This window comes from Zootoca vivipara, chromosome 9 (assembly GCF_963506605.1).
Source record: "Zootoca vivipara chromosome 9, rZooViv1.1, whole genome shotgun sequence".
NCBI lineage: Eukaryota > Metazoa > Chordata > Lepidosauria > Squamata > Lacertidae > Zootoca > Zootoca vivipara.
Window position 1 is genome coordinate 29,356,997 of NC_083284.1, and position 26,332 is coordinate 29,383,328.

A 26,332-nucleotide genomic window follows, 5' to 3' on the forward strand; every position below is an offset into this window, starting at 1 on the left:
TACATTTTAATATTAGTTTTCTCAGAGTATGTGATTTTGGGGGATAAACAGTCTTACTGTTCTAAAATTATAACTCCCTCCCTAATCATTTGAGATATTGTTGGGTGAAAACTGAAATAATACCATTTTTTTTCTCTTATCCTGCCTTCTGTGTCCAATAATCTGCTGACAACACAGCTACTGTGCTAGTCCATTTAATAGGCTGTTCCCCAGGACCATGTGTTCTGAATGAAGTTTTCACAGTGCACTGAATAATGACTCTACCAGATCTTTTAAAATATATCGAGAATCTAGTTCCTACTGTCCAGTAGCCTACACGAGTGAGAATTTTTCTTTTGCTTTCAAATCTTGATCTAAAAAAAAATCAAGCATTTCTCCAGCAGAGCAAAGCGCTCTGGGCAGCATGTTGTGGCTTGTTGGAATAAAACTTGCCCACCAATGTAAAATGAGAACATTAATATTTCATGTGGGAACTTGACTTGTCTTTAAACTGACAAGATCTTTGCAATTTAAAAACAACCTAGAACTCCAACAAGCCCCAGCAAAATTCTATTTTAATAAGTTCTGCTAGCTATAAAAAAAAGTTTACCAAAAATGTTCTTTTAAAAAATGGAGTCTATTCTCTCTCCCCCCCCCCTTACTACTTGGATGATATATCAGAATAGTAAACCAATTAACCATACCTAAGGGGAACAATATCTTAATTTGCCATTTCCACCTAGAGTACCTTTATTATTATTATTGATTTATTCAAATTGGAGTCTGTTGAATTTCACTTAGCTCTATAAAATAGTTAAAGCTTGGTGCTTTCCCTCCTTTTGTCCAGATTTCAGGATTTTAATTTTTAAGAGAATTAAACAGGTGCAGGATTGTTTTATTCCCATCCCCTAGGAGTTGGTTTTGAAATGTCTTGTATTTCTTCGTTCATTACTACCATGCTCTTTCTTACAATGGCTTGGATCCAAAGGATTAGAACTATGGGGTAATGGATTTATAGTTGTAACTAAGGCTTCTCTCTCCCTATGCCAGTGCTGCAGACCCTTGTGGCTCCCAAAAAGTGAATCTTAAGAATTGGGAAACCCTAGGGATCTCGTGGGATATGGGGCTGGGTGTTTAAGATAGAGGAGGGGGAAATGGTGGGAAGTGAAGATCTTTCATCTTGTCTGAGCAGAAATCTTTTCCATTCATTCTAGGTACCACTGGATCAAAGCTAGTTGCAACAGGTTTTCTAACATCTCTCCTTAGAATTTTACATGTTAGGGTACTGGAAACAATTTTTAAGCAGATCAAATTGTGATCAAATAGGTTTAAGGAAGTCAAGAAAGTTTATAACTCACTGCTACACACTAAAAGCTGTGTGCACATCATTGCTGGGGATTTCAACCATGCTAAACTTAAGACTGTGCTCCCAATGTTCTATCAGCATGTTAAATGTGACTTGTTGAAGATCTTAGTAAAGACCTTCGCCAGTTGATCTGCACAGTCCCTCAACACCCTTCCTGTGATACCATCAGGTCCAGCAGCCTTCCTCGGATTCTCCATCCTCAATACCTGTCTCACCTCATGCTCCTTTACAGTGAATGTGTGGCTGAAAATGTGTTTTTTGTTTGTTTGTTTCTTGTTTTTGTTTTTATGGGATAGCATGCAATTTCATTGTAATTACACAATAACAATAAAGAAATCTAATCTAATCTAAAACCAGTAGGTGTTGGAGGAATATTTGTATCAAAACAGTTTCCCCCTCCCCACTGGTAGCACATCAGGTATATTGTCATAGAGAGGCAGGAAAGGGCACTTTAGAAATAATTGGGAAATTAAAAAAGGAACAAGACTCTAGGTCCATATGGCTTTCACCCAAGACTTATAGGAAGTTATTAAATGGCTGGAAATGGAATGCCTGCATTCAGAGGGAATAGATGTCTGATTACTACATAATGAGGAGAAACTAGAGAATGGCTACATCACTACAAAGATTGAGGAACAAATGGCTGCAAAGCGTTTTGGCACTTGATAAATCTTGGCCTATCCAGCAATTCAATTCGTGTGTTTTATCATAAATGTAATTATATCAAGATTTTAGATTGGGTTTTATTCTAGAGCTGGAAGTGACTACGAGGGTCATCTAGTCCAACCCTCTGCAATGCAGGAATCTTTCTCCCAAATGATTAGGAGTCTCGTGCTCTACCAACTTGGCATCTCCTAAAAACAATGGAATACAGTGGTACCTCTACTTACGAATTTAATGCGTTCCAAATGCACATTTGTTAGTAGAAAAAATTTGTAAGTCGAATCCCATAGGAATGCATTGGGAGAAAAAATTCGTAAGTAGAAAAAAAAACCTATCTAAACTGCATCCAAGATGGCGGACAGAGCTCCATTCGTAAGTAGAGTTATTCGTAAGTAGAGAAATTGTACTTACTGGAAATTGTATTTACAGGTAGGTAGCCATGTTGGTCTGCTGTAGTCGAAACAAAATTAAAAAAAAATTCCTTCCAGTAGCACCTTAGAGACCCACTAAGTTTGTCATTCGTATGAGCTTTCGTGTGCATGCACACTTCTTCAGATACCTTCAGGTATCATGCACACGAAAGCTCACACCAATGACAAACTTAGTTGGTCTCTAAGGTGCTACTGGAAGGAATTTTTTTTATTTTGTTTGGAAATTGTATCTTAATTTTGGCTTGTTGACATTTATTAAAATGCAATACAGCATTGTTAAGGGCTTGTTGCCAGTGCGCTGTGCCTACATCTCCAGTAGAGTAGTTGGAATACAAGCTGAATTTATAGTAATAAATAGTACTTGCTCATAATTTTATACTGGATGTCAGTCATTTAAGTCTTCTGGTGGACTTTGCATAGGATCATCTGAAGTGCCTGTGATTTATGATACAGGCATCTGTTATTATCTCAGACTGCAGTTAAGTCTCTTTGTCCCTAGTGAAAACTTATAAGCTGTATATTTCACCATTTTCCCCTAGCTCAGTCTGGCAGTTAATTATAAGCTTGACACTAACCCATCCCCCTATAACTTTCTTTTACAACCTTTTCTAAATGATTTTTTGTCTGAATGGTTTCCTTTGGGCATTTGTTTTATTAAATTGAAATGAATCTACTGTAACCCATCTTTAGAAAGAGAGTTGATCGCGTCCGCACATCTCATGACAGTCATGTGCAATACAGGCACCATTCTGAAGAGCGATCTTGGTAATGCTTAGCAAGACAATGCTGTTTGTTTTGGGATTTGGGGCCTTTAACTGCTGTGTATATGGACAATAAGGGATGCGGGTGGCACTGTGGTCTAAACTACAGAGCCTAGGGCTTGCTGATCAAAAGGTCGGCGGTTCGAATCCCCGTGACGGGGTGAGCTCCTGTTGCTCGGTCCTTGCTCCTGCCAATCTAGCAGTTCGAAAGCACGTCATAGTGCAAGTAAATAAATGTTGTTGTTGTTTAGTCGTTTAGTCGTGTCCGACTCTTCGTGACCCCATGGACCATAGCACGCCAGGCACTCCTGTCTCACACTGCCTCCCGCAGTTTGGTCAAACTCATGTTCGTAGCTTCGAGAACACTGTCCAACCATCTTGTCCTCTGTCGTCCCCTTCTCCTAGTGCCCTCAATCTTTCCCAACATCAGGGTCTTTTCCAAGGATTCTTCTCTTCTCATGAGGTGGCCAAAGTATTGGAGCCTCAGCTTCACGATCTGTCCTTCCAGGGAGCACTCAGGGCTGATTTCCTTAAGAATGGATAGGTTTGATCTTCTTGCAGTCCATGGGACTCTCAAGAGTCTCCTCCAGCACCATAATTCAAAAGCATCAATTCTTCGGCGATCAGCCTTCTTTATGGTCCAACTCTCACTTCCATACATCACTACTGGGAAAACCATAGCTTTAACTATACGGACCTTTGTCGGCAAGGTGATGTCTCTGCTTTTTAAGATGCTGTCTAGGTTTGTCATTGCTTTTCTCCCAAGAAGCAGGCGTCTTTTAATTTCGTGACTGCTGTCACCATCTGCAGTGATCAAGGAGCCCAAGAAAGTAAAATCTCTCACTGCCTCCATTTCTTCCCCTTCTATTTGCCAGGAGGTGATGGGACCAGTGGCCATGATCTTGGTTTTTTTGATGTTGAGCTTCAGACCATATTTTGCGCTCTCCTCTTTCACCCTCATTAAAAAAGGGGGTGAAAAGGTGAAAGAGGGTGAAAGGGTGAGGGTGAGTAAATAAATAGGTACCACTATTTATAGTGCAAGTAAATAAATAGGTAAACGGTGCTCCGTGCACTGCTCTGGTTCGCCAGAAGCGGCTTAGTCATGCTGGCCACATGACCTGGAAGCTGTCTGTGGACAAACACCGACTCCCTTGGCCAGTAAAGCGAGATGAGCGCCGCAACCCCAGAGTCATCCGCAACTGGACTTAATGGTCAGAGGGGTCCCTTTACCTTTATATGGACAATATCATTGCAGTGTGATATTTTGAGGTAGTTTTTTCTCTTCAAAAGGGGATAGAAATGCATGCTGTATGTCAAAAAGGTCAACTTGTGTAAGAAACCAAACAAAACTCCAAACCTGAAACCAAAATGTGTTTTGGCATGAATATTAGAAATCTTGGGTTGGATGTAGAAGAGCTCACTGTGCATCCAACCTATTTTTCTTGGTGTGCTAAAGAAGGATGAGATTGCAGAGAAGATGAATGAATTAGTGTAAGAGGGATGGAAGCTGGGGATTGTGCTTTGTTTCTCTCCTGTGTTAGCAGCAGTGAGAAGTAAGGTGGATTCAGTTGGCCCATGCACAGTAAGCCCTTAACTATGGCTTACTGTGACATGCAAATGTTATCAGTGACTCTATGCCGGCCTTCACCAACTGCATGCCCTCCAAATGTTTTAGACTACCACTTCTGTCAGCCTCAGACATCAGCATAATTTAGTCAAGTGTGAGTTTTCACTATAAAAGCAAAAGTCTGATGTCTTCCTGACCTTAGGGCATGATCCCTGTGTCTTCAACTACTATTTTTAAACTGCTTTAGAAACATTTAGAAAGGTACGGTATGTGTTTCCTTTATCTTAAAATTGTTAAATGGTTTAAATTTATGGGAAGTTTCAGGAACAAAGACAGGCAAACAGCTTTTGGCAAAGATCTAAGCATGGGAATCATTTTGCAAGAGAAAGCATTGTGCCTCAACTATAGATTTTCTAAAAATTATAGCAGGTATTTTGAAATGGACTAGGTGCCAAATGCATTTTTGTAAACAGCTGGTTTAAACACAGCAAGTGGGCTGTTTCACTTTTTCTTTTCTCCCCATGTTGCATCACAAAGATTTCAGTTTCAGAAGTAATGTGCTCTTTGGTGTGGGGAGCTGCAGTTCAAGAAGTAGAAGCCCAAATTTCCTCTTGGGTATGAAAATAATTGTGTGATCATTTGGATGCTGTCCTAGGATGCCTGCTTCAGTACTGTAACCCTGAATTTAGTGTGTATAAATGGCCAGAAGTCTCTAGCAGCATATTGCTTATGGCAGTAGATGATGTTTAGTTTTGGTCCACAAATAGAGATAATGGCAAGCACGAAGGGACAGATGTGGCACTGCTGTTAGTTGCAACAGCTGCTTCGTTAGTTTGTGTCGTTTGTAATCTAGGGACGGTATGAATAAGAAACAAGAATCAGTTAACAAAGCTGACATCTTGCTTTATGGTGGGGGTCAGGATTTTGTTTGGGGTTTCGCCTCAACATAATAATTCCCTATTTGGTAATATAGCTGCTATTCAGTATACACTATTTGATATGCAGTTTTGAAATGCATTTTCTGTTTATATATGCATGTGCTTTCCTTTGATTATGATACTGCTAATTGTAAATTACACCGCAGTGTCAGGAGACAGACAGTAACAAATCAACTGAGAAGTGTTGCTGAAGAGGACAGCATGTTCTTATGCCCCTCTTACTTTCAGCTAGCCAGTGGGAGAGCGATAAGGGCACATAATGAAGCACTGCACATTGAAGGACAGTTCCAGGCATATTGGAAGAGCATCCAAGAACAGCATATATAAGCAGGCAGAGTCAACATGTAGACGTCACAAAGCACTAATGAATGCACATACATTTTGGTTGCATTTGCCGAAGTTGGGTTAATTGGCCATATGGAAAAATAAATGTTTGAAAATCTTGCCCCAGGTCAAAAATAATAATTTCTTGGGGTTTTTTTTAAAGAAAGAAAGAAAGAAAGAAAGAAAGAAAGAAAGAAAGAAAGAAAGAAAGGATTTAGCAACAAGTATAGTAAGGGACCCAGGTGGCGCTAGGGACCCAGGTGGCGCTGTGGTTAAACCACTGAGCCTAGGGCAGTGATGGGCAACCTTTTGAGCTTGGTGTGTCAAAATTCACCAAAAAACGAGCATAACTCAGGTGGTGTGTCACTTCGAGAAAAAAACCATAATTTTGTGATATTTATAGTTTAAATAACAAAAATGTATAATTGTAATATATAACTGTATTTAATAAACCAAAAACTAATTATTTAACCAAATCAAACCAAAAACCCCTTATTTATCACAAAGTGCCCAGAGTTGTTGAGCTTTTTGGGGGGAGCTGCTGACCAAAGTTTGGGAGGTTTTTTTTGGGGGTGCAAAAGTTGCTTTGCTTTTTTGGGGGGGGTGCCCCAAAGCTCCTGTGCTTTTTTGGGGGGGGGGAGAGAACAGAAATAAATGACGAATAATACCTTCACTGGAACTAACATGCAGCACCAACATAGTCTGCCAAAGTGCCAGAAAAAACAGCACAGAAAGGGTTTAAAAAGACAAGCTGTAGCGTGAGGAGGAGCGGGAGAACAAATGGGGGGGGGGGACAACAACAGCACGAATGGGCCGATGGGGCGCGTGCCAGCAGTGAGGGCTCAGCGTGTCACGTCTGACATGCGTGTCATAGGTTCGCCATCACTGGCCTAGGGCTTGCTGATCAGAAGGTTGGCGGTTCGAATCCCTGTGACGGGTGAGCTCCCGTTGCTTGGTCCCAGCTCCTGCCAACCTAGCAGTTTGAAAGCACGTCAAAATGCAAGTAGATAAATAGGAACCGCTACAGCGGGAAGGTAAACGGCGTTTCCATGTGCTGCTCTGGTTTGCCAGAAGCGGCTTTGTCATGCTGGCCACATGACCTGGAAGCTGGACGCCGGCTCCCTAGGCCAATAATGCGAGATGAGCGCGCAACCCCATAGTCGGTCACGACTGGACCTAATGGTCAGGGGTCCCTTTACCTTTACCTTTATAGTAAGTATAGTATAGTCATTTTAAATCTGCTTTGTGAACTAGGGGTTTTGTCTAGCTAAATTTTACTTAGAATAATCTCTTTGAGATTAGTCATGTTCGTTAATTTCAGTAGGCCTGCTCTGAATATAGCTAGCATTGGATACAACTCTAGCTCTTTTCTGTTGTGCATTCTGCTCTAGTCCCCAACATTAATGGCACGACAACCCTGATCCTAGGATTACTGCTTTATGGCCCAGTTGCTTCTGGATGTAGCAGAGCATTCTTTTACTGTCAGTTTGGCACTTGCAGTCTCCCTTTATAGTTGCCAGCAGATGAGACTGTTGCTGCTTGTTTATTTTTAGCTGGAAATTGTGAGCCTTTATCTCAGTGGGAAGCTTCCTGTCTTCATTGTCTTTTACAGAGGGTTGTAAATACAAGTAGCTTCTAATGACCTACCCTTGCTTCCTCCCATATGGGTCAAATGACACAAGAATGTCATCCTCAAATGTCCCAAGTAAATCAGGATGTTAAAAGGAGGACCTCACACATTCCAATACTCAATGAGCCTTAATTTTAGCCAGGACATTGCTAGTTTGCTTATCACTGATTTGTGCTTATCAGAACTGGAAGTAACAATAGATCCTGTCTGAGGCTGTAATTCTAAATTAAATGCAGTTGACCTGCTCTTAAGCGACTGTAGGGTGAGAACTGCTGTCTTATTTTAAGCAATTTATTTTAAAAATATCTGCTACATTCAGTTGTAGAAAATAGTAACATTTGTAGAATGTTATTGTAGAAAATAGTAGCATATTGTAGAAAATAGTAACATTTATTGATGATATGAGTTAACAATGTAGATATTAGTGTGCATACTGCTACTATTATTTTTATTTACTGTATTTACTTTATTTATCCTGATCTTCAGCCAAAGAAGGCTCACAAAGCATGTTCCTTAACATGACAAACACAACAGTTCCTGCCCCCAGGCTTATAATCTATGAAGACATTGGAAAAAAGGAACATATGTGTGGGGTGGTGGCAAGGAAATAAGCAAATTTTAATACAAGTGCTTCTAACGACCAGCCAATGTGGAAAAGTTCAAGAAGAAGAGAAACCCAAAGTTGTTGTTCTCTTACAGTGGCCCTGCATCCCTTCTGTTCTCTTGTCTGTAGCAGTCTAATGGATGTCTGTGTTTTTGGTTGTTCTATTGAGGGCTTTTCCATACAATTGTTTTCTACTATGGTGGAGGTGGTGACTGGGGTCCAAAGGGATACTATGTGAGCGCTGGTGCTTTTCTAGTTTTCCCTTTTCCAACTGCACTCTCTTGTGCTGCTGAAAAATAGCTCAGCAAAAAGGCTGGCACAGGTGGGTGTGTGTGTAGTGGGATTCACTGTGTGCCATGAGGTTGCAGTCAGAGGTGAAAACCACCTACACAGAAGCCCTTTCCACTCCTACATGGTGGAAAGGCTGTTGCCTTTAACTCTGAAACTGAGATAAGCTCTTTAAGACTTGTTTCATTTTAAAATAAATTATATTACTTACCTGAGGGCATGGTAGTAGAGTTCAGCAAGCCCAGGTTCTGCAGTGTATTGTCTAGAGGCTTTTTGTGAATCTAGGAAGTCTAGGAATCTAGTCACTTCTGGAATAATTTCTAGCATCATGACACAGTAGCATGCTTCCCAGGAAGATGAAACATTTTGTAAGCTGTGGATTCTCTGTATTCAACTAAGAAGGAGTAGACTGTCTAAAGCAGAAAAGTAAATTCTAATCCTGGGAGGGGGGAGGTTACATGATCTCACATGAAAGAATTTTGGGACTGAGAATTTCCTCCATTTCCTTATTTTATATTCATCCTGCATAATTATCACTATAATGCATAGAATTTTATGGGGATTGTGTGAAAAATAGAGACAATCTAGCTGCAAAAGGCATGGTACTTGGGTGTGTTTTTACATTTGTAAGGATATCTGAATAATGTCTGCTGTCACGGGATCTCTTTTTATCAATGTGAATGAAGGTATTATTAGCCCACCTCTATTAATCAGAGGAAGGAAGTCTGGCCAGTGGGGGAGGAAAGGGAAGACTAGAGGTAGCCTTCAAACCCTTTACTTTGCCTGTTAAACATACGCAGGAAAGATTCAGATCTGGATAGAAAAACGATACAACAAAGTAGTCTATTCACTATAGTGTAATAGAGCTGCTAGTCTGTAACGAAAAGGAGAAATGCAGAAAAATTCTTCCATGATCACTGAGGAAGGGGTGAGAGAAAGCTGGTGATCCTAAAATAAAATATTAGGAAGGTTACTTATTTTCTTGATACTTTCCCAGTAGAACTGTTATCCAAAGGTTGAAATATCTGGACTAAATGTTACAGCTGCTATTTTTTTAGTCTAAAAGTAGAGGTGAGGGTGGGGAGTAAGCTGATATATATGGATAGCAGAAACCTGCCATTTTGCATTAGTCACCATGAATTCAAATGGTAGAATATTGTTTATCTAGGACCTAAATTCTAGGTGAGCAAACATAGTCTGACCAGCAGAGTGCAGCTATCTTTCCTCATTCCCTACATCCATATTAAAAATCTGCTGAAATTTGTTATTTAAATCATATTGAGTGGCATTCAACCATGTTATATTCATTGATATTAATGAGCATGACTAAGTTAGGTTTAATAATAATAATTTATTATTTTTACCCCGCCCATCTGGCTGGGTTTTCCCAGCCACTCTGGGCAGCTTACAACAGAAAAATGAAATAAAATAATTAAACATTAAAAGCCTCCCTAAACAGGGCTGCCTTCTGATGTCTTCTAAAAATCTGGTAGCTGTTTTTCTCTTTGACATCTGATGGGAGGGCGTTCCACAGGGCAGGCGCCACCACCGAGAAGGCCCTCTGCCTGGTTCCCTGCAACTTGGCTTCTCGCAATGAGGGAACCGTCAGAAGGCCCTCAGTACTGGACCTCAGTGTCCGGGCAGAACGATGGGGGTGGAGACGCTCCTTCAGGTATACTGCACCAAGGCCAATTAACTTAAAAGTTAATTAACTTAAGTTTAATTAACTTAAATGGGTCTACTCTGAGTAAATCTAAATTCTACCTTGTGTGAATTTACTCAAGCCGAGTGTTTCGTCACCTCTTCCAGGTGAGAAGTTCAGGGACTTTAGTTTTCGTTTCCTTTTGAAACTTTTAGTTTCCTTTGAATGAGGCAGAAATGGAGATTTTAGTAATATCCATTTCATTCACAAATATACAAGTTGAGCTTAGCAATAAGTAGCACAATTGCTGATTACGCATCAGATCACTCATCCAGAATTCTGCAGAAATTTAAGGAGCAAAACTCTTTTCTTTATGTAATATGCATAGCATGTATTACAGTAAAGGAAAAATACAGTTTGCTAATACTTGTACAATCTTTTGTACATTGTACATCACTTCTTATAGCTTAGAATAAATCGAGGTCGCCGTTTGTATTTGTTTCTGCTCCAAGCACCATAAAGTTCCCACATCACTTTGATTGCGTGTTCTTTATATAGACCAGGGATCAGCAAACTTTTCCAGCAGGGGGCTGGTCCACTGTCCCTCAGACCTTGTGGGGGGCCGGACTATATTTTGGAAAAATATATAAACAAATTCCTATGCCCCACAAATAACCCAGAGATGCATTTTAAATAAAAGCACACATTCTACTCATGTAAAAACATGCTGATTCCCGGACCATCCGCGGGCCAGATTGAGAAGGCGATTGGGCCACATCCGGCCCCTGGGCCTTAGTTCTTAGTTTGGGGACCCCTGATATAGACCAATATCTGCATTCTCCTAGAACGTTCTGAACAGTTCCAGACATTTGTAAAAGTTCTAAACAGTTTCATAATTTTTTAAGGTGTTAATACTTATGAGTAGTAGCAGTAAAAGGTACAGTAAAGGTAAAGGACCCCTGACAATTAAGTCCAGTCGAATCTGGGGTTGCAGCGCTTTACTGGCTGAGGGAGCCGACATTTGTCTGCAGACAGTTTTTCCAGGTCATGTGGCCAGCATGACTAAACCGCTTCTGGCGAAACCAGAGCAGCGCATGGAAACGGAGTTTACCTTCCTGCCAGGACGGTACCTATTTATCTACTTGCACTTTGACGTGCTTTTGAACTGTTAGGTTGGCAGGAGCTGGGACCGAACAACAGGAGCTCACCCCATCGCATTCGAACCGCCAGCCTTCCAATCGGCAAACCCAAGGCTCAGTGGTTTACACCACAGCGCCACTAGAACTGCCATTAAAAATGAACATAGAATCCTTTGTAGCTACAGGCAGGAAGTTCCTGACTTATCATTGATCCTGATTTCCTATTGGACAATTACTTTTCACATAAGTTTAATTAATTCGGTTCAGAAAGATGTTTCCAAAAGCCATGCAGTATTATTGAGTGGTGTGCTAAGTCTCATTCAAGCAAGAATCCATTTTCAGCAAGGATACCTTTTGCATGAAGCACCAACATGTTTTTCCATTAAATCACTGTGGTATCTGATTGCCTACAGGAAAGGGATATAATATTTACTTTGCAGCCAATGAATAGATGATTAAAATCTGTAAAGCATTTAATATGACTGAAACACAGAGTGGAGGCATATTCTGGTATAGTGTTACAAGTAGAGGTTCATTGGGTCAGATAGAGAGAGAGCTCGTGTGCAGAACAAAGTTAATATTTCGGGATTTTAAAAATCTCTACAACTACTTTTAAAATCAATAAATTATAGTGGTAGCTTTTTCTCATAAACAGCAATCAGTCACTTTTAATTCATTTTAAAATAAACTAATAAATACAGAATGCTGTCACTTGCCATTAAGAGATGTGATGTAAAAATGTTTTCCTTAGACTATTAAAGTAGACTACGCATAGGTTTCACAATTAGCAACTAGGCTTAATAGTATTACTCTTAAGTGTGGGGATGCCTGTAATTGCAACCAACTGCCTCGCAGGCCTGATGGGAAAGAGGCCAATCTAGATAGGCTTTTGAGCTGGGCACAGTAGACAAACATAAGGGGGAAAAAGATCCAGTCATCTTAGAGTCAGGACACACAGCAGTTGAATTCTGGCTTTTGGTCTACACATATTTGCATTTCATTCGGCTTTAGTGGAAATCTTTGCCACTCTTCATATTCATGCACCTTTTAGTGGGCCTACACAGATTTGTGGGTGTGTTTAGTACAGGCACTAACTAGGTCAGTGATGGCGAACCTATGACACGCGTGTCAGACGTGACACGCAGAGCCCTCACTGCTGGCACGTGTCCCATCGGCCCATTCACATTGTTGTTGTGGTTTTCCCCCATTTGTTCTCCCGCTCCTCCAGATTGTCTTTGTTACAGCTTGTCTCCGCTGTTGCTAGTAGCCAAAGATTGGTTTTTTAACCCTTTCTGTGCTGTTTTTTCTGGCGCTTTGGCAGATTATGATTGGGTGTAACAGCATTCGTTTTTTAACCCGTTCTGTGCTTTTTTTGGCACTTTGGCAAACTATGTCGGTGCTGCATGTTAGTTCCAGTGAAGGTATTATTTGTCATTTATTTCTCTTCTCTTTCACCCCAAAAAAGCTCAGCAGCTTTGAGGCATCCCCCCCAAAAGCAAAGCAATTTTTGCACCCCCCAAAAAACCTCCAAAACTTTGGTTAGCAGCTCCCCCAAAAAGCTCAACAACTCTGGGCATTTTGTGATAAATAAGTGGTTTTTGGTTTGGTTTGGTCAAATAGATTTCGGTTTATTAAATACAGTTATATATTACAATTATACATTTTTGTTTTTTAAACTATAAATATCGCAGAATTATGGTTTTTTTCTTGAAGTGACACACCACCCGAGTTAAGCTCAGTTTTTTTGGCGAATTTTGACACACCAAGCTCAAAAGGTTGCCCATCACTGGACTAGGTGCATCCACTTCAACCCTGCACTTGTCCACAGTAAATGTCATAGGGAGCTATGGCTTGCCCAGCAAGTAGTTTGAAGAGTAATTTTGAAGAGGAACAGTACTATATCTGTCCATGAATGCAAGACCACTCTCTCTCTCTATTTCTCTTTCTCGCTCAGCCTTCTCCCAGACTTTGGATCTCCCTATCTAGAGAGGCTTGACTGGCTCCCTCATTGTCCTTCCACTGGGAGGTGAAGATGGTTTTATCCTAGCAGTCTTTTGGGAACTGACTGTTTTTAAGGAAAGGGCTTTTAGTACTGTTGTGCTGTTATTACTATCTGCATTATTTGTTTTTACATTGTTTTAATTCTATTAAAGTTTTGTTACATTTTAACTATTATTTTTTATATGTTTTTAGTGAAAAATAATAATCTGTGTTTTATACACGTTGGTTTAAATTTTGCGAGCCACTTTGATTCTCAGTTCTGGCAAAAAGGTGGGATATAAACAAACATTATATGGTATGTCAGTTAAGGCACAAACCTTAATTTAGCATTTACATGAGTTTTGAGAACAAGTGAATTTGTTAGAGCTTTAAAGCGTCTTAAACTAATAGCATTTTGATCCTAGGCTATTGAAATATAAGAATGTCAGACTAAAGCCAACATCAAGTAGTTGTCCGTGTTCTGTATACTTGGTGAGATTATTTTTAAGGCATCTATTTCAGAAGCTGGCAAAGGCTCACCATTTTCTTGTGACCCTAATTCTCAAGATGCTAAATAAATATGATTAAGAGCCAGATTCTACACCCCATGAAGTGTAGTTTCCTCTTACACAGTGCAAAATTGATGTGAACTCGCTTCACATCAATTTAGAAAGAACCTGTTGTACTGGAAATCGCACTTATCTGAGGTTGATGAAAGTGGTGTAACCATTTCTCAAATCTCAGCATCAATTTCCCCCCCTTAAATATGTGTATTTCTATAGAATTACAAGTGTCCAATGTCATGTGAGGTGTGTCACAGTATTCCGTATGTAATTTACAAATGTGATGTTGTCAGTGTGATACAGCAAACCCTCCAAGTATCCTTATTTTCCAGGGGTGTCCCTGATTTAGAGAAGCCATTTTTTTCATTGGAGAAATGTTAGAGGTTATAAAGCTATCCAACTCTAGAGCTGTCTGAAGGCAATCCTGTATAGGGAAGTTTTTTAATGTTTAATCTTTTATTATGTTTTTATATATGTTGGAAGCTGCCCAGGGTGGCTGGGGCAACCCAGTAAGATGTGTGGGGTATAAACAGTAAAATTATCATTATGGAATGGGACGTCCCTATTTTCATTGGAGAAATGTTGGAGAGTATGATATATAGTGGATAGAAGAAAGGTAGACTGGTAACAAATTAGCACTCTGTTGTGAAGTTAACTGAATGGCTTTGGGCCAGTCACTGTTCTTCATCCTAATTTGCAGAGTTGTGAGAATAACATGAGGGGGGGGGGGGGGACAAAATCAATGTTCCTGATCTCATTGGAAGTTAAGGAGAAAATAAATTCATTTAAATTGGTTGCTCAAATCCAGCTAATGAGACCTTAGCAAAAGGGTGTGTGTGTATTGTAGTCACAGTCTCATACTAGGACCAGGGAGAATCAGGTTTAGATCTCTACTCAGCCATGAAGCTAGCTGGGTGACCTTGAGCTTCATGCTATCTCTCAGCCTAGATTTCCTCGGATGGTTATTGGAAGGATAAAATAGGAGGAGGAGCTCCTTGGAGGAAAGGTAGGATAGGAATGAAATAAGTAAATTGCAAATTTGGATCCATATCTGCAGAGAATGACACATTTACAATAAACTGGTATATCTTTATTATACATACAGCAAAAGACAATGTGAAGGAACCTCCCTCACAGTGCAAAATTTCTGACTAGTGTAATTTTAAATTATAATTTGCTTATTCATTTGGAAAAATGACTGGAATTGTGTCGTTCTAAGGGTTGCTGACCTCATGGTAATCTATCATCTCATTTCCTGCTGAGGGCAGGGAATGGTTTGTTTGTTTTACTGTTCTTTGATTATCTGTAGCATGAGAAAACTATAAAAATATTTTTAAAATCCAGGAAGATACATAGTAATGACTGACCTCCTTCTGCTGTCTCAAGGTTCTTATGAGAGAGACTATAAACTGTACAGGCTTCACAATCCATTCTTGGTAACAAATTCATCAACTGATGTTTCCAATTCAAATGTTTGTAGCTATGGACTATTTCATTTCAAAATCCTCACAAGTTTTAATTTGTTAGTCAATTTTTCTACCAAAACTAACTGCTATGCTTTCTTGTACTATATGACAATTGGTGCTCCTTCCAGAAATTCTCAATAGCCTGTTGCTACTAGCTTAGCTGTCATCAATAACTGACCAATAGTATGTTTGAAATGAAGGTTCATGTTATCCCCCATGTGATTTAACACTGTTTTGTCCTGTTCTGGCATGAACTTCCCCAAATACTGACTCCCGGAACATGGCCACTTTTTTGCAGGTCCACCACATGTGGTGGTGTGATCTTATCATATCATCTGTAATTGTTTTGATGGGAGTTGTTTTCCAACAACATCTAGAAGGCACCAGTTTGCTCTACAACAGCCTTCTGAGCCACATTGCTTTTCTATTGATTGATTCAGGGATCCTATCTCTTTGCAGCCAATCATCACCACTACCTTGGATGGCCTAGATGATCTGACACACCTAGCAAATGTTGAAGATAACGTAGGAAGCTGTCCCTCTAGCTCAGTATTCGCTACAGTGAGAGGCAACAGATCACCAGGGTTTCCGATGGGGGTCATTCTCAAGCCTATCAGGAGATGAACTTGGAACCTTCTGTGTGCAAATCATGGCCCTCCCTACAAGTGGCATATAGAAAAGCTTAATGGCCTCAGCAGATAGGATCTGACTAAAAAGTTTAGGAGTTTAATTCTCAGGATCTCAAGGGGAAAGGTTGAAATGTCAGGGCAGGAAGCCAAAACTCAGGCAAGCTTTCTTCCCCCAGAGAGCCCACCCCCAGCCTTCTTTCTCATTCCAGAGTTTAACTTCTTTGTCCAGAATGTTTTTCTGTGCTCAGCTGTGTCTCTCTGGGGGTAGAAAGTAACCTAGGTGTGCACACCAAGAGAAGTGTCATTAAAGTATTTTGAAATCCTCAGTTCAGCAATCGAAACATCGCAAAACAGTGGCAGTATTTCTGGTTCTCCAGAACTCTTTATCATGCTAGATGTTATACAAAATAACATGGGTGGGAATTTTTAAAAGATAAATTAAAATTAGGCTGGATGTTGATTTAATGAAATGAATATACTGCTTGATTGCAATAAACCTGCTAAAATATTTTTTTTTGGAATTCTGTGATAAATTAGAAGAGACCTCAGAATTCTTTGAAAAATATATATTTTAGGCACTGTCAGTTTTTACCCTCAGTTCTAAAAAGCACCACCACTAAACACCAAAGCTTTACCTCCTGAGTTACTCCAGAAGACCTGACAATCTTATCTGAAACCTATGCTAATGTTGAACTCGTAAGTGAATGGCTTTATAGAAGAACTTTTGTTTTTCATCGAAAACAGGAGCAAAAAGTGGGTGCAGCAGGTCTGATACATTGGTCTTTCCCCTTTTTTCTGGCCCTATCATCCTCTGTAAGCATTCCCCAAGTTACATCTTGCTCACTTTTCCTGTCAGTATTAGTGGCGACAGCCAGTCTGACCTGGAAAGGAGCTGAACACAGTGGCTGTCTCCTTTCAAACCCGGAAGTGTCAGCAATTCACTTCACTCCCTCACTCAGCTCTATTTATCTAGGGGGTGTAGTATCTGTTTCACCTGGCTGTATTGCCAGAAGATAGCTTAGGGCTCATGTAAAGTGCCTGCAGCTAATTGGGGTTTCATTTTTATAAACGCCAGATCCCATGTTCATATTTTGTCAGCAGGAAATAATACAGCTGTGCTCTGTAGCATAGCTATTCCTTTGTTATAAAACTTTGGTTTGCACTTCATAAAATGGGCTGGATTGATAGCAAAGTAGAAGGTTCCTACAAGTCATTGAGTTAAGTTCCACCACCAGAGCTAGATTTCCATACATATGAAGCAGCCTTCAGAAACCTGGCACTTTCCAGGTTCAACTTCCATCAGCCACAGCCAACATGGCCAATGATCAGGTATAGTGGGAGTTGCACTAGATTGAAGATGGCTCATCTATAGCTCTTCAGTAAGAATTAATGGTCCAGGGGTGAGACTGGGCAGGAGCACTGTCAGGGAACAAAAAGAAATACCAGAAAAATAGGCCATCCATAAATAAATTATAGTTAACCTTTAAGTATAGGTACAGCATTATGGAAGTTATTTTTAAAAAGTAATGCATGGTCAGGCTATACAGCACCTTAATTGTTTAGTTCTTGAGTGCAGGATTTCCTCCATACACACCTTCTGGTTTGGATTTGGATCCCAAGATGCATGCATTGGGGGCCTCAAACCATTCGCTGTTCTGTGGTCCTCAATGGGGCCTGCATGGAGGTAATTTTTGTTGCAAAAAAAGTTCCATTAAAATGAATGGGACCTCTTTTTTGTAATGCAAATCCCCCACCTCCCTTGATGCAGATTAGGACTATAACAACAAAAGGTTAAAGTACCCTAACACCCCACCCATGCTAAGATAACAGGCCTGATCAGGGGGGTCTCATTGGCAGTTTTTGTGGAGACCCCCATTCAAGGGCATAACTGTGCTACTAAGGTCACACATTTGAGAATGGTCATTTGGATGTTCATCTGAGCATGCATTTGGAAACAACACTGAAACCAAAATATGACTTTAAAACTATCTTTTGGCAGCAGGAGCATGAGGATAATTTTGGGTTAAAGCAGCTATCTTCCACTTGCCAGGAGATAGACCCACAAGCACTGCCCCATGGAGGTGTGATTGCCTCCCATCTTGAATTCTGGTGTGCTTTGGCTTAGCCCTCCACCTTGCCTTCAGAATGAGCCACAAGTGCAATAGACTGCCTGCCTAAGTCCTTTTTTGTCTCCTCACTCTTTAGCCTCAGGAGATACTATTTTGGATAGGGCAGCAATAAGTACACTTTTTTTTTGTTCCTGACATATGAATGTGATTCTTTCTGTGTAACAGAGTATTGCTATGAGTAGCTGCCTCATATCTTGCCTTGCCTTTATCTGTTGACTGCTATTGTTATTATTCTTTTTTCTCTGCTACCAGTATCCATCCCTTTTGCTTATTTATAGCAATGTATCATAGCTCTTAGATCTCTCCAAACACATTATCAATGCTCACACCAACTCCATTTTCATCTCCTTCCTTTGCCTTATGCCCAGAGTCACTCACAAATTGCATTCCTGGATCTTACCTGTAGCATGGACTTCTGCCTTTAGATTTGCTCTGTCAAAGTCAAAGGAAGACTTCTCTCTGTGAACCTGGTTACTATGGAGCAGGGGTGGCCAACTTCCAAGAGACTGTGATCTACTCACAGAGTTAAAAACTGGCAGTGATCTACCCCCTTTTTGTGGGTTCAGGTCAAAGTTGTTGAGTTTTTTTTAGGAAGGAAAGCCCTGTTTTGGGGGATTCACGTAAAAGCGACATTGAGCTTTTTTTAAAAAAAAAAAGGAAGGAAAGCCCTATTTTGGGTGGTTCAAGTCATTTTAGGGGTGCAGGGCAAAGATGTTGAGCTTTTTTAGGTAAGCCAAAGTTTTTTAGCTTTTTTGGGGGGAGCCACTGATCTACCGGTGATCTACCACAGACGTCCAGTGATCTACCGGTAGATCACGATCTACCTGTTGGACATGCCTGCTATGGAGTAACTTGGAGCCACAGGAAGGATCATGGTGATAAGCTCTTTGACTGAAATATCCAAGTTGGGATCTACTAAGAAACCCTGGCTCTCTTTTCAGAAAATAGTTACCTGTTCAGATGTTTTAACACATGTTTTGAGCCCACATGTGAGCTTCCACTTCTCAAAGCCTTGGCCTCCTTTTGGGAACTTTGTTATGTGTGTTTTGAGAGCAGGCAGAAGATAAGGCAGCAGATTCATCATTTATTTCCTTATTAGGTTAAAAGAGAGAGAGAGAATCCAAAAACAGCTCAGAGATTAAATTGTTAAAATAAGACATTTGAGTGTCAATGGCATGTATTTAACAATTGTTAATTGTATTTACAAAGTAGAACTTGTTCTCTATGCTTTGTATAATCAGCATAATATTTAAAATGGAGCCAAATAGTTTGCCAAACTTCTGTGGCTTCCAGGCACCTGAGAATTCATGTTCCCTTGTATGCAGAGATGGGAGAGGTTAGTGAGGTTTTCTGCTATGTAAAAAATAAAGGGCGGGGGGATGGAGAAGGGAGTTCAGTTCCTGTTGAGGCTTGGAAAACAGGAGCTATGAACATGTGTCCCTGTATACATGTACACATAAATGTTATAGGTTCACAAAATACATGTTTACCCATTAATAGCAATTTTTGGAAGCCTCTTAATTCATATCTAAAACACGTACCTAGGCGTAAATGGGAATTGCCATGGTGGGTAATTCCAAAATTGCTGTTGTGCAGCAACAGCAGCCAAACAGAGTTCACGGGAAGTTTACATTGTAGCATATGGTTTTCAGAGTTGCATTTATTCTAAATCATGGTTGGGGAACCTGTGGCCCTCCAGATGTTCCCAGACTACAACTCCCATAATCCCTGATTATTGGCCATACTGGCTGATGGGAATGGGCATCTGAAGGTAATAATAATAATAATAATAATAATAATAATAATAATAATAATAATTCATTTATTTATTTCCCGCCCATTTGGCTGTGTTTCCCCAGCCACTCTGATCCACAGGTGAGCATAGGGACCCTGCTGGTTCATGCTAAATTGCTCTTACGATACATCTAGAAGTTGTTGGACTCCAGTGTCTTACTAACTTCTGCTCCATGTGTAATAATAGCTAATAGCCATTGTTAGTCCAATAATCCATCAATTTGTCTATGATGCTATGTTTTGAATTAAAATCTAGATAAGTTTTTTTCCCCCCACCTTCATATGGATTCATGTATGGACTGCCTTCAATGGCTAATGTTTTTTTGAAATGCAGCAGTGAGAGAACTAGAAAATCTAAATAAAGAACCACCCTTCCTCAAATCAGTTCTTTGGATACCTTAAGAAAATTTAGAGCAAATTAAAGAAAGAAATCTACAGAGTTCTGGCTAAGGAGACAAAGAGAAATATGCTCATAAGTCCTAGTTACATAATGCAAATGGATTCATAGTAGAGCCTGATGAATTGCTTTCTTCTGTCTCATAATATTGCCTATGATTTTTTTTTTAGAATTGTTACAGTTCTTCATGAATACAGAAATGGACCAGAAGTGCTTTGCATTTCTGTTGAGCTGAAGACCAGAAACCCTTTTCACGTGCAAAGCAAAGCACCTAGGACAGGGAAGGGAAACTTGTGTACCTTCAGATGATGCTTGAGTTCCACTCCCAGCAGATTCCCACTCCTGACCTAGGGTGATATCCGCTGTTAGTCAGACTCAAGAGCTGGCCCACTGAAATCAATTGACATAAATAACTGAAGATTTCAGTGGATTTACTCTTGTGTACGGATTTTCTGTTATGTGGTGTATCCAATTACTCATTCCTTGGAAGATGATACATGTAATCTGGCTTCATTTTATGGGTAAATTATCAGAGATAAAAATGTAAATTATTTTGGAAGAAATGTTCAGTGCATAACTTAAGCTTGTTGACATTTATTCATGGAACTGGGTTTGGCCTTGCTGAGCTTCAGTGTTTAAATATGCACATGTAGTTAGAAACATTTGTTTTTCCTCTAAGAAATTGGGCGAGGCACATTGCCAATAGAGAAGCATCAAACAGTATTGCAATTCCTTTTGATGGCTTTTTTGGTGTGTTTTAGTCATGCTCTGGTCTTAATTAGTTTGGGGCTTTTTAACCTTGTAATAATTCATGTACATAAAATCATATATGTTTTGTACACATAATAATAATAATGGAGATAGCATTGGTGTTAGCCTTGAGCTTACCGAGCCTCAATTGCAATTCCTTACAAGAGGTCAACTCAGGGGTCAGCAAGGCTTACCGGGCATGGGCCAGTTCACTCCCGCAGAGATCCTCCGTGGGCCGGACTGGCACAGTGCGATGCCGGAATTTGCGTCTGCACATGCCCAGATGCAGAAAATCGTGCCTGTGCAGAAGCAATTTTCGGCGACTGGGCATGTGCAGAAGCAATTTTTGGCGCTGCATATGTTCCTGTGTCTGAACACACGCAGAAGCGATTTCCGGAGCTGTGGAAGAGAGTCCCTGCGCCGTGCTGCGCCAGTTTAGCGCACTGCGCGGGGACTCACCGAGCAGGCAGCTCGGTTTGGTTTGGTTCGGGGGCGGCTTGTGGGCCGGTTAAACAGCCTCTGTGGGCCGCCTCCGGCCCATGGGCCTTAGGTTGCCGACCCCTGGGTCAACTGGTGTACAAATTTTCACCTAAAACTTTTAGGATCTCTTGCAGTTTGTTCAGTGCTCCAATCATGCATCATTTTGAAAGCTTTAGATGTTTCTGAGCAAGACAAGCATGGTTCCATGTTTGAAATAATTTAATTTAAAGCAGGGTAGAATATAGTTCTGATCCAGAATCTCTGCTGCATATGCAAAGCTCCATGCAAAGAGGTTTATTCTTTCATTGCTGTCTCTTCTGGTGGCATTAATGAAGCTAAAATGCAGCAGCAAATTCCACTTCAATTCCAACAAATGCTTGCATGTTCAGTAGAATGTGGTTTTGTTCTTTTATTCTGTGCCTTTTTGTCATTTTATGTGATGTTTTTGCCTTCACCTTTTAGGCAAATAAGCTTATTCTGAATTTTTATTATGGTAGAAAATCTTTCCATCGTGCTTTTTCCATCGTGTTTACAGTGTTTGAGGAGGAAACACCAAGGCTGGGTTTAAAGAATATTCTAAATTTTGACAACGTTTGCTCATGGACTTTTTTTTTAATGCTCAAGCTTAGTCCTAGAAGTTCCTAGAACTTTCTGTCAAGAAAGCATGCATTGGGTTGTAGCTTATAAGAGAACTTTATGTTTAATGCACAGGCTTAAGAGCTTGTAGATCATTTTCAGTACAATGCATGTTTAGTCCTGAAAGTTCACTAGAACTTTCTGTCAAGAAAGCATGCATTGGGTTGTAGCTTATAAGGGAACTTTGTTTACTTTCGCATGCTATTTTTCATTAGCATAATGCAAAAATGAGTGCATGTCCTTTCCACCTCTTAGGATGCTGGCCACTGAGAAATGTTTTACTTTGTGGCTCATTCTTCACATACCTCATCAAAGGCTCAACGCTTTTTTGCTTGGGATGTTCATATGACTCACCATTGTTAATCCACACCCACTATCTCTTCCCTTCAGCTAACTTTTTTCGGTTTTGATGCTTATGCAAAGGTAGCTGGATGTTGACATTCTTCCAAAGTTACCAGGAAAAGTACTGAACTGTGTTAACCCCTGTACATCACATTAAGAGTTAAATACAAGTGAGGGTTAAGTTTTCTCCTGGAAATGAATACTAAAGTCTCAAAGTTTTTTGTGTCAAACTGCATGCATTTCATTGGATTAGATTTCTTTATAAACTCTGCTATCGTAGGAGTGCCTTAAGGATTTAAGCTATTCAAATTAAAATTATACAGGAATGGGAGCACCTCTGTAGTTAAGGTGGAGGGTAAAAGCAGTATCCTACCGTTATAAAGCTTGAACGTCGTGTTCTTTTAAGAATCAGAATGATTCATCCCAACCGTCCAGAATTTGGCATGGGAAATCTGCTAGTGAGCTCTATTTCTGGGTCCATATATGTCAGGAAAATCTGTTAAGAAATAGCAGTTTAAATATTTCCTTCCAGAGTGCATTTTTTCCTGCTAATGATCATCTCCTTGTTCATCTGTGGTGTATCTGTATTTTCTATTTGTTTTGTTGGCTTGGATTATATGGAACCATTCAGTTGCAGAGGTATTGCTTTCCTTCCATATCAGGCAGTGCAGTGAGGCTGCTCACCTGACCACCTCCTGGCTGATCCGCTGCTACATAATGCATGGGATGGAGGGGTGCAAATGTGCTGGCAGAGCCAACCCAGTGCTCCTGCTGTCATGGCGAAAATGCCTCATCCCCTCCCCTTCTCTGTCCCAGTATGCAGCTGTGGCTCAGTTACTGGAGGCATAGTTGCTCTTCGCTGATTGCTACTGCTTTTCCTATAATAGTATAAGGAGAGCCCTCCTGGATCAAGCCCATCTAGCCCACTGTCTTGTTCTCTCAGTAGCCAACGATATGCCTCTGGGAAGCTCGTAAGCAGAATCCGAGTGCAGCAGCACTCTCTGCACTTCTGCTCCAGAGCAACTGGTGTTCAGAAGCGTACAATCTCCAATAGTGGAGGTAGCCTTATTTTCCATGAACTTGTCTAATCCTATTTTAAAGCCACCCAGGGGTTGCTGAAAGGCAGTTCTGAAATAGTGTAAATAAATTTTACAGGTTACATTTCCCTGTACCAAGCACCCACTGTCAGAACTGGAAACATGAAGTTTGTTTTCTCTGGAATGTTAAAATCTGTATCAGAACTCTGGGAGATCAGGGTTCAAATCCCCACTTGGTCATGGAGCTCACTTGGGCCAGTCACTGCCTCTTCACCTAACCTCACAAGGTGTTAGGATTGAATGGGTAGAGGGAGAACCATATATGCCACCTTGAACTCCTTGAAGATCCAGGTGGGATATAAATGTAATATAGTGGTACCTCGGTTTTCGAACGTAATCCATTCCGGAAGACCATTCCGAAACATTCGAAAACCGAAAACTCAAAACAGAAACCTCAAAATAGAAATCTTAATATGGAAGCCACGTTTCATGTTAGACTTCTGAGGCACGTTCAAAAACCAAAGCATTTACTTCCAGGTTTACGGCGTTCGAGTTCTGAAACGTTCGTCAATGGAGACGTTTGAAAACCGAGGTCCCACTGTAATAATTATAAATATTAATAGAAGAATAAAGATATTGCACATTATGCTTATTGAACATGGATATTCTGTATTTCCTGACACAAAACCATGGGATTTGTAGTGTTTATTGTTGTAAAAGTGCAAAAAAAAATTGCAAATGTTGGTGCAGAAGGTAATGAGATGAATTTGATCAAACATGATGTGGGTGATATGGAAATGTTCAGAACCCTAAGTTGATTGGAGTTTAAGGGGTGTGTCTCGTTTTTATGTTTTCTTAAGGAACAAATTCTACTAGGGCAACAAAATGAGGGCCCCCCCCAACTTTTTACACCAAGGTTTTTGCCTTTAGATCACACTACATCAAACCATACTACTTTTTTTGTTCTTCTGTATTGAGCACTGCTTCCTAAACAACTTCCCATTTCCATCCCTTGCCAGTGACCCAATAATTTTGCACTGACCAAATTAGCCTACTCTCCATCACTGTTCTCCAATAAACTCTAGGGGAGAAAGTTTATACCTTCACTTTGGACGCTTGCCATAGAGTTTCCTTTGGAATGGTCTATACTGCGCTTAATTTCCAGCGCAGGAAGGTATTCAGCCTTACTGGTCTGAAGGAGAAGCAGTGTGTAGATTTTTTTTAAAAAGTTTTTCATATCTAAAACTGCTGTTTTCAAGCAGCAGTGGGAATAGCTTTAATGTGTTCAGGATTCTGCCTTAAGTGTTTGGCTTATATCCCAGTCTCTGCTTCTAAAATTGTGTTAGACTAGCCAAGGACAACCTCTCATTGTGTTATATATGGAAGATACTGAAGTGTTCACGGTAACATGTTCAGACAATAAGAAAGGCTGGGCAGCTTGCCTTGAGGGACTAAGTAAGGTGCTTATAAAAGAAATTGAAAAGGATATGCATTGTTCTGTCAATTCATCTTCCACATGAACTTCCCATTTCTGTTTGTTTAGGATAGGGTTTAACTTTCTGACTGTGAATGCATTTATTAATCACTCTTTAGCTCTAGTTGCAGGAATGCAGGTTAAACTTTATTTGGAGGATTGTGTAGGCATTAGTTCCACTGCAGAATAAAAGCTCTATTAGCCAAGAATCACATTTAAATAGGAGGAGGGATCAGGCAATCAGTCCCCTTCAGAAAAGTGTTAGTAGTAGTTCAACATCTGTGTCTTTGGGATACTGTAGTTGCTTTTGTAGGGTGGGTCTGCTTAGCAGTTTGTACAAGACAGTTTCAGTCCCTAACATTGAAATAGGAAAGACTCCTTGTGTGAAGCCCTAGAAAGTTACTTTCAGGCAGTGTAGACTCCTAAACTGGTGTCCTGATGTTTTGGGCTACATCTCTCATAATCCTTGACAGCTCCCACAATCCAGTCATGCAGGCTACAGTTGGTGGAAGTTGCTCAAAATATCTGGAGTGCACTAGGTCAGGAGGTTTGCTGTAAAAAATTATGTGCTAATAGACCAGTGGTCTAACTTCATGTGTAACTGTGTTCTCCCTTTTGACACGATTTTGGCAGTTCTGCTATCACATCTTGTTTGGTCAAAGATTTGAAATTTCTTCCTCGCCTTTATTTTGAATGTCTGGATATGCTTTTGGAATTGAAATGAAAAGGTAGTATTAAAAATAATACTGATTTTAAATTCCATGATTTATACTCCTACAGTTGTTGTTTTTTAATGCAGCTCCTGGATTCATGTAAAAGATTTTCTTTAGATTAACAGACCAGTTAATTCCTTCAAGACAGGAGCCTTTGGGGATTTCAGTATAGGTGTGATTCAACATACTGTACTGTACTTGGCACCTGTAAAGAGCCTATGTAATTGTATAGCCACGTGCCGTGTTTTAAGTCCATTTATTTGGCATTCCTGAATGAAAACTGTTTTGGAAGAAGGGCAGAATAAATTGCATGTGTTTTGCCTTCTACAACTTGCAATTAATGTAAAATGATTTGCTTTGATAATCATGCCATTGTTTGACAATAATTCCTGGGGATTTGCTTTTAAGTTACTTCACATTAAGAGTATGTGGGGCCACAGGTATTGTTTAAATTAATGCTTAGAGATTAAATGCTTTTGCTGTATTTATTATCTCTTAAACCTGTTTTATTGAAATTTAATGAAGTAAACTATAAATTTGGGAAACAATTCCAGAAATGAATTATGCTAACTCTCTTTTTTTAAAAAAACAACAACAACATCACCTTAAT

The 26,332-nt window shown here is 40.1% G+C and overlaps 1 protein-coding gene across 1 annotated transcript in view; it reads left to right on the plus strand.

Annotated features, from left to right (window-relative positions):
* AFG2A (AFG2 AAA ATPase homolog A) overlaps positions 1–26,332 on the plus strand; it is a 153,154-nt gene that overhangs the window by 74,821 nt on the left and 52,001 nt on the right. The gene's annotated exons all lie outside the window — the stretch shown is intronic.